The sequence below is a fragment of the Nicotiana attenuata genome, unplaced genomic scaffold (assembly GCF_001879085.1).
Source record: "Nicotiana attenuata strain UT unplaced genomic scaffold, NIATTr2, whole genome shotgun sequence".
NCBI lineage: Eukaryota > Viridiplantae > Streptophyta > Magnoliopsida > Solanales > Solanaceae > Nicotiana > Nicotiana attenuata.
The window spans coordinates 96,573-103,901 of record NW_017672477.1 but is presented as its reverse complement, the minus strand read 5'-3'; positions in this window follow the sequence as shown (position 1 = coordinate 103,901).

The window sequence follows — 7,329 nt, the reverse complement described above, 5'->3', positions numbered from 1 at the left end:
CTTAAAACCAATGTTCGTCCTCGAACGTGCTAAGATTTGCCTCGAAGTCCCCAAGTCACTGAATGCACACTTCCAACATACACCCGCGGGTGATCCCACGTCACCCCAATCCACATAAGGCGGACGACACATCTCAACTGAAATTTAGCCTTTCTAGCAATACCAATAAACCTTAGAACCAGAATATTTTTTTTTCACCTTCCATCCATTTCCAAAAGACCCGATTCTAAATCCATACCCGGTATCAGTCTCAACCAGCTACTTCAATTCGTGCCAACACCCACAGGGTACAACCACCCAACATGACACATCATACATAGGCCCACAATAACATTTCTGATAACAATACTTGCCTGAGATCAAATCCGCACGGGCCATAAGCCTCATATTCAATAGGAACTCTTCTCAAACCTCCACAACACTGGCGATGATACAATAACCACGTAAAACCACATAACTAAACACCCGAATAAACAAATGTCAGCTAATACCAACGGGCACACACCCCACAAGCTAAAACTCAAGAAGCACAGAACGAAAATGACTGAATATGGGAAAGAAAACACATAAGGGAACTATCAAACAAGTCAGACAAGCACAGGTTTTCTATCAACGCTAATCTACAAAACAATCTAACAAAAGAATTAAAGCATATAAAAAGAATCACAAGGATCTTATACTGATATAACTCTCATCGCGGTACACAGCCCGGTCTTAACACATCAAATCATATGAAATCACGAGGGTCCCGCCCTCAACTCTGAATCACAAGTAGGGTATACATTAAGCCATCTAGAGACTCTCACTAGATCAATCCCGTTGACAAAATTACAACACGGACTGGCTCCCACACCGGTGGAGCATAGGAAATCACAGCTCGCAACCAAGGATACTCAAAAATCACATCAGACCTATCGAAACGGACAACAGGAATTCTACTGCTAGTCTCATAACTCTCGACATCGGCTAGAAACGGACGATAGACACGGCTATCACTCATAAAACCTCCTGACAGGATAATCACATAAACAGAGTGCAATCATGAAACGCACCCATAAGGGAGCAACAAAAATAGGGGAACTCATCCCGATAAGCAGGACTGTAATGAACTACGGATGGTGCTCCTTTATAACAAACTGAGGCATACCTGAATGACATCACCTGGCATAGCGGCCTTAAGCCTACTATATGAAACCCATCAACGGGTTGGGCCTCCCCCTCTTAGGCGCCCTATACTCGTCTGAATACCTCGCTGTGACATATCGGTCCGAAGTCTGGGACAATCTCTCACCATGTGGCTAGTATCTCCACACTCAAAGCACCCTCTCTGCTGACGAGGCGGTGGGAACTGTGCGGTACGGGTGCTCCGAGACCCATGAACACCTGAGTCACCATGCAAAGCCTGAAACGCGAACTGAACTGGCTGACCCACAAAACCTCTACCATGACGTACCCTGCCTCCAAAATAAGGACCAGCATATCTCCCGTGTCTACGAGGTCTCCTCGCCTCCTCAAACTTCCTCTCCTAATCTCGTCTGCCCTCTCTCTTATGACCCCGTCTGTCCTCTCTCTCCCTAGCATGCATACCCTCTATCCTCCTAGCAATGCTCACCACCTACTTATAAGAAATATCCATCTCCAACTCACGAGCCATGCTAGACCTGATGCTGGGAATAAGTCCCTTAATAAACCGGCGAACCTTCTCGCGAACAGTAGAAACCAAGGCTGGGGCATGTCTAGCCAAGCTGGTGTAACGGACAGCGTACTCCGAGACGGTCATAGTACCCTAGTGCAAATACTCAAACTCAGCGCGCCATTCGTCCCTGAGGCTCTGAGGGACAAACTCCCTCAGGAACATATCGGAAAACTGGATCCAAGTCAGTGAAGTAGCCTCGTCCGGACTGTCTAACTCATAAGCGCGCCATCACTGATAGGCGGCTCCTCGAAGCTGGAAGGCGGTAAAAGAAACCCCACTCAATTCTGATATACCCATGGTACGGAGAATGCGGTAACACTCATCTAGAAATCCCAGAGCATCCTCCGATGCTAGACCGCTGAATACAGGAGGCTTGTACTTCTTGAACCTCTCAAGCCTCAGTTGTTACCCCTCGGAAGCTGCTACCCTGACCTCGGGCTGATCTCGGACTGCAGGCTGCACAGGAATAATCTCAGGGACCTTCTTGACATGCACTCGCTGCTTAGGAGTGCGGGCGGCGGGAGTCTATGCTCCTCCCCCGGCCTGGGATGTGGCTGCAGAAAGGGGAAGTAACCCCGCCTGAGCCAATGTAGTGTACATGCTCATGAACTATGCCAGAGTCTCCTGAAGGGCTGGAGTAGTAACACCAGGCGTGTCAGATGCCTGGATTCCAGCTGGTTCTACTGGTGGTGCCTCGGCGGCAACTCGCGCAGGTGCTCTCGCTGCACCACGTGCGCGTCCTCGGTCTCTACCTCGGCCCCGGCCTCTGATGGCTACGGTAGGGGGCGCGGGTGCCTGATCATCTCGGGTAGTACGTGTCCTCACCATCTGTGAGAGAGTAGAAGACAGAGGTTTAGAATTGGGATGTCAAAAATCTCGCACGACGGGGAAATCAAATGAAGTGGAACTTTCCTAACTGTTACATAGCCTCTTGCAGATAAGTACAGACGTCTCCGTACCGATCCACGAGACTCTAATAAACCGGCTTGTGATTCGTGACTCCTATGAACCTAGAGCTCTGATACCAATTTGTCACGACCCCAGTTCGCCCTCCGTAAACCTTCGTGACGGCACCTAGTCTCTATGACTAGGTAAGCCTAACAATGCGGAATATAAACAATAATTGCGGAAGAAATAACTAAAAACCGGAATAATAAAATAAACAGTGTTTAAGGTGCCGCTCGGCACATACAATAACAACTCTCGAGGCTAACAAATTCCCAAAACCCGGAATCTCACAAATCACAAGCTATGAAATACATAAGAATCTCTAACTCCGGAAATATCTAAACAAGGGATAATACTGAAAGGGCTATACTTATTAACGAAGATAGAAAGGGACTCCTCGGTCTGCGGACGTGTCACGCCCCAAATTGGAGGGACATGACCGGCGCCCGACCGGGTAGCTCCAGCCAAGTGAACCTGGATGCCTTTCCTAACCCACATGTCACCCCATGTATTCCTTACTCAATATTCCAAGAATTAGCCGAATAGTTAAGTTAGAACATCTTTTTTTTTTCAAACATACATGCGTACTTAATAGTTTATGAAATTACAAGTTGCCCAACATATGAACATAGCCTCACACAAGCTCTAAACCCACATCTACTGTCTACGGAGCCTCTAATAGTACAACAGGATAATATAGTATTTGCCGGTAACAAGGCTTCGGCTATACCTTACACAAATCGAAAATAAAACTCCGAAAACAAGCGGTCTGAGCCACGCAGGGCCCCGAGAGGAAAGGGGCTCACCAAAAAGCTGATGGAGGACGAAGGGGAGCTACGATCGGTGGACTGGAGTACCTGCTACGGATCCACCTACAATCATAACACGAATGTAGCGCCCCCGGCAAAAGGGACGTCAGTACATTTTAATTCTACTGGTATGTATAACAAACTTTACCCTGAGTAACCTCAAACCACACATGAATAACAATACTAGAGGGAAACAACAATTGATTACACACAAGGAAAAAAACAATCAAGGCAAACAAGTTGACAATCTCTCCTTTTCCCCATCATCATTTCCACATTTTCAATTTCACAATGTTCTCATGTTTCATTTCAATAGTGATATCGATCACTTTCCATCCTTATTACCTCGGCCACCCTTATTATCTCGGCCACCCTTATCACCACAACCCACACCTTATTACTTCGTGTTGCGACGCGCAACCCGATCCCACCGAGCAATCACAATTTACAAACAATAGCACAACAACAACAATTTACAAGGAGAACAACAACAAGTTTCAGGAATAATCAACAGCAAATTCCAATAACAACAACAACATATCTCAAAGAATAACAACACGACTCACACAGAGTTTATTTGACTATCAATGCCATTTCCATCTTTTTTTCAATAGCCCGTTGTACCATTTAAATCACAGCAATAATTTTCCACAGCTAGGCACAAAGGATGTTACCACAGTTGTTTCAATATCACCAATTTCGATTCCTTTCCATCATTTATTCCACCGTTCTTACCACATAACACATTCACAATTACAACTTGGTTTATTGCCATTTACTTACACAACCATATCGGACGTCTTAACCAACAACGTTTAAGGCACAACATTGGCATGAATTCACAAATGGTTTACACAAGGAAACACATAGTACTAACAAGAGTTTAACTTCACAACTAATCCATGAAGGTATCACATACCAAGTATTTGGACACCAAGCAGTGCGATTTTACAAAGGTTAAAGTTAGCCATACATACCTGGAGTTGAATCCCTTTTTAATTTCTACTTCCAATTCACCAAAAATCTAGCAACGGCAATATAGTGCACAAATTAATATTCGTAACTTAGAATTCAAGGTTCAAAATCACTACCCGAACATACTTAGGTTATCAATCCCTTCTTTGTTTTAATAAACATGATTGTAATTCAATAGAATGAAGCAAGTAACAATTCTCTCTTTTATGGGAAATTTCCAAATTTCTTTTCATCATTTATGCATATATTCTCAAGCCGGGAAGAAACAATATCACATCAATAAATTTCGAGGCAAGCAATACAAGCATGCACAAATTATGCCGAGGACGTACGGCCGATCCAACAATATTTAAATTGTGCACTGCTAGAGGGTCGAATAGCGCGAACCATAGATGCATCTATTACCCCGCTCGCGAATCATACATGCGACACGGTCAAATATAAATAAACACAACAGACNTCTCTTCCTCTCTCTTATTTTGTGTAGAAGATCGTTAAAGAATGAGGGGTTGGGTGTTTTATTACAAAAGGGGTCGGGTTTTAAAATTTAGAAAAATAGAAACCGAGCAAGATCTGCGGTCGCATTCTGCTATCGCAGAGTTGAAATGCGGTCCGCAGATTGGACCGCAGAATTGCCCCCAAAACTCTGAGGATTCTGTTTGGGTCTGCGACAGGAATGTGGTCCGCATTCATGTTCTGCGGTCGCATAGTGCACCGCAGAACTGACATTCACAAAATTCAAAGGAGAATATGCGACGACTATGCGGTCCGCATATTTGTTATGCGATCGCATAATAGACCGCATTTTCAACATTAATTTTGACAACTCTACTGTTTCACTCTGCGATGGAAATGCGGTCCGTATATCAATTATACGGTCGCATTTTGGACCGCATCTTGACCTCAAGTTTTAACCAAACCACTGCTTCACTATGCGGTAGGAATGCGGTCCGCATACCGGATCTGTGACCGCATTCTTGACCGCATAATAGCATTTTCTGGAAAAATTGATTTCTTTTGATTTTTACAAGCTTAGATCAATACCAAGGCTCCGAACCGCGGCGAGCAAGTTCGCCGCGAAGAATTCTACACATTCCTAACACGTGTTCGGAGCCGACACCACAAGATTCTGGTTTATGAGCCAAAAAAAATTTTACGGGGCCTCACAACAATTGTATATGTCGCACGGTGGGCACCAAACTGTTTACCCATAAATTGGTACAGTTAAATTTGTAACGTGGTTTATAGACATGTGAATTACTTGATCCAAAAATATCAAATAAGTAAGAATAGAGTCAATATTATAAAAGAAATACAAGCCTGTTTGTATGATGAGCCTCTCCGGAAGCAATAATATAAACAATGTTAATAACAAAAGAAAGCAAGTGATTTTATTATATGAGAGCAAATTAATGCCTTTGAGCACAAATGATTTTTTGTGTCCTATAGTGGATACTAATTTTCTCCTATTTATAGCTCCATTTAGGGAGATAAGATCCCCAAATCAAGCTCCTCTTGAATGAGAATAAAACCACCATTGATGGTTGCATAACGGTTGGCTATTAATACAGATATTCTTTGTAACGGCTGCTCATTGAATGTTGTCTTTCCCAACTGATGTTTTCGAATCTTTATTATCGATTCCCATGCCTTCGGATGTCAACTATTTGCTGACTCATATGTTACCTGTCTCTAGTTACACGTGTCACCTCGTAATTCATCTACCTGTCCCAAACCAATTTTACCCTATACACATGCTAGGTAATCCAAACAATAAATACCATAACTCGAATGGAAGATCATACAAGAACAATAAATAAAATGGTGGAAAATCCTAGCCCAAGAATTAGTAGTACAAGTCATGAGCCACTAAGATTTAGATTCACAAAGCTGGTATGAAGATTAAATACAATATCTATTTGAAGTTTTACATAAACAAAACTTTAAGTCCTAAATCACCCTGAACAAGGGGTAGCTTGAATCCAGAACGTTGGTACATCCCCAATGCTAGCCTCATCATCCACAGCCGCTCAGCTCCAAAATCTACATGCAAGGTGCAATAGTATAGTATGAGTACAACCGACCCCATGTACTCAGTAAGTATCTTGACTAACTCAGCGAAGTAGTGGCGAGGTTTTTAAGTCAAAGATACTCACTTAATATTTACCTGTGCAGATAATAACCAGGAAAACAAAGCAAGAGATATGACGAATAATAGTATGAGCATCTATTGGAGAATTAAGGAGCAAGTTAACAGACATGGTAAACAAAGACATAACCTTATGAACCATTTCTACGAAGGAAACAACATCAATGAAATACACACAAGGATCATAACCAAATATCAATAACAAATACTATTGCGGTGTGCAACCCGATCCCAATATCAATAAATACTATTACGGTGTGCAACTTGATCCCAATATCAATATGAATACCGTTGCGTGCGTGTGACCCAATCCAAATATCAATATGAATACTATTGCGGCGTGCAACCTGATCCAAAGATCAATATAAATAATGTTGTAGTGTGCAACCCGATTCCAATATTAATATAAATATCATTGCAGCTTGCAACCAGATCCCAATACACCAGTTCATATGAAACCATCCAACAACATCTAGCAAGGAAAAATTCACAACATAGCACTAGGAGAACAAATATGTAGAATTCAACTAGGAAACGTGAACTCGAACGAAGTATAATAGGCAAACCAATATCCAAGAGCTAGCCTCATACATATATATTGAGAAGGCTCCAACAAATTATAAACACGCAAACTATATAATAATCACCCAATCCGACATAGCATAGAAGAGTAAGACATGAAACAAGTAAAGACATGTAGCAAGTATAAGCATGTATCAATTAAAGGTATTTATTAAGTAAAATCATGTAAC